Consider the following 9,976-nt stretch of genomic DNA (forward strand, 5'->3'; position numbering starts at 1 on the left):
AACACAGTCCAAAGCAGGGAACAGGCACGGTCCGTGGCAGATGGCAATGCAGGCACGGGGCACACTTGTAACACAGTCCAAAGCACACACTGGGAAGTCCAGGCACAGGGCAGGGCAGGGCCGCCCAGAAAAAGAGTCCTTTGTGCAGTTAACCAAACATGAAGTCAGTAAACTACACAGTCTATTGCAGCAGCAGGGTAATTGACACGCAGGCAGGAAACTGACACGTGTATCGGAGCACACACGTGCAAAGCAGTCTTTGGTGTAGCAGTAAAACAGCAACGCAGGAAACTTTAGCACAGTTCATGGCAGGCCTTAAAGCAGGGGAGGGGGCCTACTTGGCAACAGTTTAATGTGACAGGGATTACTAATCTGAAAGTAAAGCTAGGTTCCTAAAAATTGGCCGCAGGTCTCTCAATTATCATTGCAGGAGCTGCAGTGCTCAGCATTGGAGATGGCCTCAAAGAGAACAGGAATATTGTTGCCCACATTGTCACCAGATCTTCCATTGCCATTGGAATGGAACCAAAGTTATCTGTGGAAGATATTCCTTTCCCAAAAAGAAACCTAGGCATTTAAAAATTTGGCCACCAATTTCAGGATGATGATGGAATTGCAGTGTCAAAGAAGGGAATTGGAACATCTTGGCCCATGTTATCTTCTGAAGACAGAGAGAGATCTGGTATGGAGAGTTGACAGATGGAGTCCTCACAGACAATAGTTTAAACACTGGCAGGAGAACTGGGAAGAGTTGGCAAGGAGGTTTGGGGCATCAGTGCAGACTCCCAAACATGCCAAAAACGATCTTCTAAAGAAGGAGATTTTCCCTAGTGAGTCAAACAGGGAGATAGCTCTGGAGAGCGAAGAGATTCCCGGTGAGGTAGGGTTGTAAACTCCCTGTGGAGACCTTCAGATTCTGTTAACAACTGAAGGAAAGCACTGGTGATTGTAAAGAAGGTGAATTGGGTTACTAGAAAGTGGTTAACAACCTTCCTAAACCCCAGAAGAGAAAGAGAATACTTTAAAAAAAAAAAGGATACTAGAGGGTTTGGGGGGAAACAAGAGAACCAACACCTAAAAGCGTAACAGTGAAGAGTATAAAAACTGAAGTCTGTGCACGTTCTGAATTTTTCCTCAGTGATAGTTATATATGTTGTATGTTACTTCTGAAATTTTCAACTCCTGACTTCACCTGAACTTTCCCATCTAAGGTGGTTGTTGGGGGTTTTCCGGGCTGTATTGCCGTGGTCTTGGCATTGTAGTTCCTGACGTTTCGCCAGCAGCTGTGGCTGGCATCTTCAGAGGTGTAGCACCAAAAGACAGAGATCTCTCAGTGTCACAGTGTGGAAAAGATGTAGGTCATTTGTATCTACTCAGGAGGGGTGGGGTTGAGCTGAGTCATTCTGTAAGAGTTTCCCAGGGTGTGGAATGCTAATGGCGGGAGGCTTCACTGTATCCTGAGGAGAAGAACCTCCTCAGGATACAGTGAAGCCTCCCGCCATTAGCATTCCACACCCTGGGAAACTCTTACAGAATGACTCAGCTCAACCCCACCCCTCCTGAGTAGATACAAATGACCTACATCTTTTCCACACTGTGACACTGAGAGATCTCTGTCTTTTGGTGCTACACCTCTGAAGATGCCAGCCACAGCTGCTGGCGAAACGTCAGGAACTGCAATGCCAAGACCACGGCAATACAGCCCGGAAAACCCCCAACAACCATCGTTCTCCGGCCGTGAAAGCCTTCGACAATACATTTCCCATCTAACATAAACTAATTTTTTTTAAAAAAACTTTAAAAACACCTTTGATGGCTTTTCTGTGGCTTAAGGATGACAGAATGTCATAACATTAGTTATCAATCTAATTTTTCCTAGATTCACTAAGAAAAATTAGTCAGCCTTGCTTTCGCTTCATCTGGAATTGATGCAGTCTTTTGTCAGGAGGCTTAATGGCTCCTTCAGTATTCAAAGGACCTTCAAATATGGTAAACTCAGGGAGTTACAGGTTGTAGCCCTTAGTCTATAATAATGAAAGGATCCATCTTTTTGAGGCATGTGGAGATAGCATTTGTAGTAAGGAAGGTCTTTGAGGAGAAAGGCAAAGTATAAATGAAGAAAAGAAATGAAATAAATATTTTAAAATATGTATTATTTATGTAGAACTAAATCTACTCTGTCCTTCATGACTGCAAACAAGATATACACATTATGTACACATAAGTGCCATGTGAATTGGTAAAGTATTAAAGAACATATATATATATAATACAGATGAGCATTCAAAACTAAGGGCCAAGCTACACATGACGAATGACACTTGAACGGCAAGTGGATTGAGTGGAGGGCAAGTGAACAGGGAGAAATACACTTGCCGTTCAAGTGTTATTCGTCATGTGTAGCTTGGCCCTGTGACTTGGAGGTATGTGCAGCTTTGCAGGAAATATTTGGGCTATTGCTTTGTTAAGGGAAAGTATTTGTTGTCTATCCTCCTGAGCAGCCATATTTTTCTAAGGCTATGTTCTCTGAGCTTGAAAACCTACTGACTATGCTTTGATTTGTAAAGTTTTATATTTTGTAAAACCTACATTTGCATCTCTTGTTCTAGCTTAATTCTTTCTTGAGCAGAATCTCATTTAACAACAGTGCTGGGGACAATGTGTTTCTCAATGATCGTGGTGAATTAGCCGCTGGATTTGATATTTTAAACTGGATTACTTTCCCTAACCAAACCTTTTCACAAGTGAAAATGGGAAAGATGGATCCACAGGTTCCAGTGGGCAGAGAGTTCTCCATTCATGAGCCAGCTATCACATGGCACACCGTTTTTGATCCGGTGAGATCTCAGTTGAGGTTTTAAAATACAAAGCTAAATGGGAACATTGAACAACTCGCATTGGATCGGGTACAAGCAATTTTTCAGCTGATAAAAAAGGAAGACTCCTCTATTCACCCACCCATTATGCTGTGGTTCTGGATGGGAAAAAGCCATACTGGTAGACAGCTATGTGTTTTCCCTCTTTGGTGGTTAGGTCCCACCTGTTGCTGTGTGCAATGAGAAGTGCCATCCAGGTTTCAGCAAGACGAAGAAGGAGGGGGAGCTGTTTTGTTGCTATAATTGTGCCCCATGTCCTGATGGGAAGATTTCGAACAGGAAAGGTAGAAAAGAGAATCCAAGAACTGTAGAACATTGTGCAATATTGTGTATTGACTTTAGCAACCATGATATCTTCCTACAAGGATAAAATATAAAATCTTTAAGAAATAAAAAGAGAATGTTCAAGTCCAACATTATCTGATATAGAAATATTACTGTGTTTCAAAAACAGGCCTGGGGAAGATTTTTTCTTGTCTTTATAAAACGTTTTTAATTATCTGCGGAAATCTGAGGTTGGAACTCTTGAAGAACCTCTGCTTCCTCCACCTGCTGTACTTATTGTCCTGCAATAGGACTCTTTTTTTTAGCAAATGTAGGATCAGGCTGGTGTTGGTGGTAATGGTGATCACCGGTAGAGATGGGCACGAAGAGAAAAAAAAATGTACGTGATGTTTTCTGTACATTGCCATCCACAAACAGGGACTCGCGAACAACCACGAACATGGCCCTGTTCATGAACATGTTCGTGGTTGGTTGTTCATGGGAGCCAGCAGGCTCTCCTCCAGCCATCTTCCAAGTCAAGATCCCTACCGCACCACTCCCAGAAACCTGACCTAAGCAGGCAGCAGGAAAGGTACCAATAATAAATAATAGCTTGGCCCAGAGCCTGGCAACAGCCCTGGAACTTGAAGCCCTATCCCACCACACACAAAGAAAATTCAAGCTCCAATGCACTCTCTCTATCAAAATGCCAACAGCAACTGTCTCTCCCTCTGCACTGTCTGCAAAACCAGAACCTCCCTTGTAACAAATTTGGAGCTCTACATTTGAAAGGACTATCAAGCGAAATTGGACTTAGATTGGGGTTTCCAGGGCAACAGCAGGAGTTCAGACAGAGTTCAGACAATCCCTTCCTAAATTGCGAAGGGAATTGATTGCAAGTCCCAGACTGTCTGGCTTGACGAACAGCAATGAACAGCAGCGAATGAGGCTTGCAACAACCACCTGTTCGTTTAGAATGAGACCTCACGAACAGCTTGTTCGCAAACAGCAGATTGGGCTGTTGGTGGCTTTTTTTTTGTTCGTATTGCTGTTCGTGCCTATCTCTAGTCACCAGACAGTTAGCCAATGGATTGGTGATGATGTCTCTCTCTACCTCATCTGGGTGTCTTAATGTTGTTCACCCTGGGAACTGAATTATTTATTTGTTTGAGGCTCCAGCCATGCTTTCTTGGCTTACCAGCCCTGTACCCTGCTGTACTTGTGATATTAAATGGGAGTTTTGATTCTAAATGAGAAGAATCAATGAGTTATACCACCCACAGACAACTTTTGCTTCATTGCAATGGCGGGGCGGGGGGGATTATAATGTGGACAATTATGTTCCTATTCACTGTGTTTGGGATCCTGCAGTCTCCATCATAATTCAGAAGCTACTTCTCCCATTGTTCTGTTCTGGAAATGGGATATGAGCAGATGAAACAAGTTCTAAAGCAAAATTTGATGGTTATTGAGCAGCAGGCAGATCTAGAGGGGGTGCCGAGACCTTTCTGTATTTGGAAAAACTCGAGATACATAGCTTCCTCAGCTACTTATCTCATTAATTTGGTGATCTCTAGTCACAGCAAGGCATTTTCCCTTGCCAGATGCCAAGTATTACCCTCTGCAGTTTTTAGGGCCATAGAAAAAGGTTTCCATGACAGACAGATTATGTCCCCGTGGTTCAGGGAAGATCAAAACTATGAAACACATTTTATTTAATTATTCCTGGTATCAAGAGGTTTGTTCTACATTTATCCTCCCCTTATTTACTAGGTTGAGCAGATACAGCATATATAAAAATGCTACTTATAGATGAAAAACAACTGGTGACACCATATACTGGCAAGTTCTGCGTTGAAACCTGTAAAATTTGTCAGAAACTGGCGATTTAATAACATTTGATTTATATACTGCCCTTCATGACAACAACACCCACTCAGAGCAGTTTACAAAGTGTTTTGTTATTATTATTCTCACAACAATCACCCTGTGAGGTGGGTGGGACTGAGAGAGCTCTGGAAGAGCTGTAACTGACCCAAGGTGCCCCAGCTGTCTTCAAGCGAAGGAGTGGGGAATCAAACCGAGTTCTCCAGATTAGCATCCTGCTGCACTTAATTTAATTTAATTTAATTTATTACATTTATATTCCGCCCTCCCCGCTTTCGCAGGCTCAGGGCGAATAACAAATACAAACATGTTTAAAAACATTTAAAAACATTAAATATAACAATTCATGCTGCATAGTGGTTCATACATGCCTCTGTGTTTGCATAGGGGTGATGGTTTAACCCCCCCTTCACGGGGGGGGCACTGCCCGGCGTTAGCCATATGCCTGGCGGAATAGCTCTGTCTTACAGGCCCGGCGAAATGCAAGCAAATCTTGTGGGGCCCTTGTCTCGCAAGACAGAGCATTCCACCAGGTCGGGGCCAAGACTGAAAAGGCCCTGGCCCTGGTCGACGCCAGGCGGGCCTCCCTAGGGCCAGGGACACTTAAAAGATGTTTTCCACCAGAGCGGAGAGTCCTCCGAGGTTCATATGGTGAGAGACGGTCCCTCAGATACGTCGGTCCCAGTCCACGTAGGGCTTTGTAGGTTAACACCAAAACCTTGAACCTGATTCGGTACTCCACTGGCAGCCAATGCAGCTGGCGTAGCACTGGTGTAATATGCTCCCACACCGGTGCTCCAGCAATGACCCGCGCTGCTGCATTCTGTACTAGCTGTAACTGCCGGATCAGGCCCATGGGAAGCCCAGCGTAGAGCACGTTACAGTAATCCAACCTAGAGGTGACCATTGCTTGGACCACTGTAGTCATGTCACGGGGAGACAAATAAGGGGCAAGCTGCCTGGCCTGCCGAAGATAATAAAAGGAAGACCTGGCAACTGCAGTGATCTGGTCCTCCATCTTCAAGGAGGAATCCAGAATCACCCCCAGGCTCCTAACCCTCGGGGCCAGTGTAAGTGCTGCCCCATCAAGTGTAGGAAGCCGAGGTCCCAAAGCCATCTCCCCACGACCCACATACAGGACCTCCGTCTTCGTGGGATTCAATTTCAGCCGACTTTGTCTCAACCAACCAGCCACAGCCTCAAAAGCATGCTCCAGGGCATCAGGGGCCGATCCAGGCTGCCCGTCCAACAACAGATAAAGCTGGGTGTCATCCGCGTATTGGTGACACCCAAGCCCGAAACTCCACACCAGCTGGGCGAGGGGGCTCATATAGATATTAAATAATAATGTAGAGAGTATCGCTCCCTGTGGCACATGACAAACCAGTGGCCTACGAGATGACACCCTCTCTCCGAGCGCCACCCTCTGTCCCCGATCATGGAGAAAGGAGACCAGCCACTGCAGTGCTGTCCCCTGAATCCCCACATCGGCAAGGCGGTGGGTCAAAAGCTCATGATCGACCGTATCAAACGCTGCTGACAGATCCAGCAAAATCAGCAGTGCTGATCCGCCCTGATCCAGACGTCTGCGGAGATCGTCTGTGAGGGCGACCAACAATGTCTTGACCCCATGTCCCAGGCGGAAACCAGACTGGAAGGGGTCTAGGGCTGAGGTCTCCTTCAGGAAATTCTGCAGTTGCTTCTCTGCCGCCCGCTCAATCACCTTCCCCAAAAACGGAAGGTTGGAAACTGGTCGGTAATTGAGCAGGTCAGCAGGATCTAATGATGATTTCTTCAGAAGAGGCCGTACCACAGCTTCCTTCAGCGCCTTGGGAAAAACCCCAGAGCTCAAGGACAGGTTTATAATCGCCTCCAAGGAATCCCGAAGCCCATCAACACTGGCTTTCACCAGCCATGACGGGCACGGGTCCAAGGGGCACGTGGTAGGCCATACCACATGCAGAATCCTGTCCACCTCTTCCCCGAAAAGAGGGCTGAAATGATCTAATATGGGTCCCGAAGACGGCCAAGGGGCCTCTAGTTCATTTACTGTATCAACTGTGGCTGGTAAGTCGCGGCGGAGAAGCAAGATCTTATCAGTAAAAAAGCTCGCAAAAGCCTCACAACTTATCTCCAAATTCAACTTTTGATGGTCTCCACCTGATTGGGAGACCAATGAACGGACCACATTAAATAATTTAGCTGGGCGAGAGCTAGCTGATGCGATGGAAGCTGCATAATACTCTTTCTTCACAGCTTTCACCGCCATCTCATAGGACTTCATAAACAGCCTATAAGATGTTCTTGCTTCCTCGTCACGAGATCACCGCCACACGTGTTCAAGTCGTCTTAGCTCCCGTTTCTGTTGCCGCAGCTCCTCCGCATACCAAGGAGCCCGGCGATTCCGGCAGCGAAGAGGACGACGGGGGGTGATTTCATCGATGGCCTCAGAGAGCCAGACTTGCCAGCCCTCCACTAGCTCATCTAATGAACCACCATGGAGCATTGGTTCCCGCAGAGCATTCTGGAACCCAATTGGGTCCATAAGTCTCCGCGGGCGAGCATAAATTTGCTCACTGCCCTTGCAGGAGGGGGGTGGCACGCCCAGCCGGGCCTTCACAACCGTGTGGTCTGACCATGGCACCAACTCTACTTTATCCAGAACCACATCCAATCCCATCCCGAAGATCAGATCTAGCATGTGGCCTGCTTCATGTGTGGGTGCCGATACAAATTGGGAGAGTCCCAGTGTTGCCATGGCTAACACCAGGTCCGTGGCCTGTATCGAGGTGGCATCGTCTACATGGGCATTGAAATCCCCCAGCACCATCAACCTGGGGTACTCCAAGGCCCACCCAGCAACCACCTCTAGCAGGCGCGGTAAGGCATCTGCTGGTGCGCTTTATGCCAAACTGGCTCTGTATATTTTGTAAAATTTTATAAAATGTTATATTGTGCAAAAGATGATTTAGGCTGATCCTGCACTGGGCAGGGGGTTGGACTAGATGGTCTATATGGCCCCTTCCAACTCTATGATTCTATGATTCTATGAAAATATTATCAACTTTATCTGCTATTCTATTAATAGCTATTCTTGAATTATTATATGTGACAATCAATTTAAAACTTATTTATTGTTGCGGTTGGGAATTCTCACAAGACATGTGCTGGTCTTTGACCATATTGATTTGATTTGATTTGAGTTGATTTGATTCAGAAGCTAATGACCTATTTTGAGGCTCCTTAATTTTTGGTGAGTTATACAAATGAAAAATATGCTGGGTGGGTGGGTTCTGGGGGTTGCTTGGACCAGGTTGATCTGATTCCATTCATGTTCTTTACTGCAACTCCTGAGGCTGATTGCCAATTCTGAGACTTCTAGCTTCATTTTTTAATGACTTGCGTGTGCCACTGATGGACAGATGGATGGGCAGATGAATGGCCAGAGCCTTTTATTATTAAAGATTATAATTTCAATTTATGTTGGTGTCATGCACCAAATCCTGTTAAAACAGTTTCCAACACACAGCGGAAAGAAGTGCAAAGATGGGAGGGCTTGGAGAGGGAGAATCTCCCTTCCATTAACGCACCTATCACTGGTATCCATTGTTTCGAGGACGCTGGAAAACATCTGCAGCCACATGGAAAGTATGGTTTAGGGAGAGAAGTAGCAGATCATTCTTCCCTGTCTCAGATATATAGCTTGGGCCAGGGGACAATTCCAAGCTATAATACTCACTGCTGTATTGATGATGAACATTAAAAGATGCTAACAATTATATTTCCAAGCATAGTGAACCGAATAGTGATATCATCTTTATAATTTTTAAAAAATAATAATTCATGAAAATACCCACAAACACTGAAGTGAATTTGTTAATTTCATTGGACATGGGCGTATATATGTCAAGGGGGAAAAGCCATGGCTGAGAGATTAACACCACATCTGGCCTCTTTTTCAGACATGGATGATTGTTTCAAGTGCCCAGAAGATCAATATCCAAGCAAGAACCGGAATGAATGCCTTCCCAAGGTTCCAACTTTCCTCTCTTCCTCTGAACCTTTGGGGATCACTTTGATGTCCTTGGCTCTGTGTTTTTGTCTGATCACCAGTTTGGTGCTAGGAATTTTCATTCGGAACCAGAAAACTCCCATCGTCAAAGCCAACAATCGGGGACTCGCTTATACTCTGCTCATTGTACTCCTGCTGTGTTTTCTCAGTTCCTTGCTGTTCATCGGATGTCCTCAAACAGTGACCTGCTACTTGAGACAAACAGCTTTTGGCATCATCTTCTCAATGGCAGTGTCTTGTGTGCTGGCAAAAACCATCATTGTTCTTTTGGCCTTCATGGCTACCAACCCAGGGACCAGGATGAGAAAATGGGTGGGGAAAGGACTGGCGAACGCTATTCTCCTCTTTTGTTCTTATATCCAAGTCATCATTTGTGTTGTGTGGCTATGTACTTCTCCCCCATTCCCAGATTTTGACATGCATTCTCTGGATCGAGAAATCATAGTGGAATGCAATGAAGGGTCAGCCATTATGTTTTATTGTGTTCTGAGCTATCTAGGGTTTCTGGCCATTGTCAGCTTCATGGTGGCTTTTCTTGCCCGGAAATTGCCAGACAGTTTCAATGAAGCCAAGTTTATCACTTTCAGCATGTTGGTTTTTGTAGTGTTTGGTTGTCCTTTGTGCCCTCTTACCTGAGCACCAAAGGAAAATATATGGTGGCTGTGGAAATCTTCTCTATCTTGGTTTCTAGTGCTGGATTATTGGGATTTATTTTTTTCCCTAAATGCTACATAATAATTTTTAGGCCTTGGCTGAACTGCAAGGAGCAGCTCATAAGGAAAAGGGAATAATGAAGTAGTAGGGTTGAGTGATTTTTTTTGGTATTATCCTTCAATTGTGATGTTTATTTTGAAAGCACAACCCATGCAAACTATTA

The 9,976-nt window shown here is 45.1% G+C and overlaps 1 pseudogene; it reads left to right on the forward strand.

Moving 5' to 3' along the window:
* Positions 1-8,991: 8,991 nt before the first annotated feature.
* Positions 8,992-9,890, forward strand: LOC129339721 (vomeronasal type-2 receptor 26-like; annotated as a pseudogene).
* The last annotated feature ends 86 nt before the right edge of the window (positions 9,891-9,976 follow it).

The sequence above is a fragment of the Eublepharis macularius genome, chromosome 12 (genome assembly GCF_028583425.1).
Source record: "Eublepharis macularius isolate TG4126 chromosome 12, MPM_Emac_v1.0, whole genome shotgun sequence".
Classification (NCBI taxonomy): domain Eukaryota; kingdom Metazoa; phylum Chordata; class Lepidosauria; order Squamata; family Eublepharidae; genus Eublepharis; species Eublepharis macularius.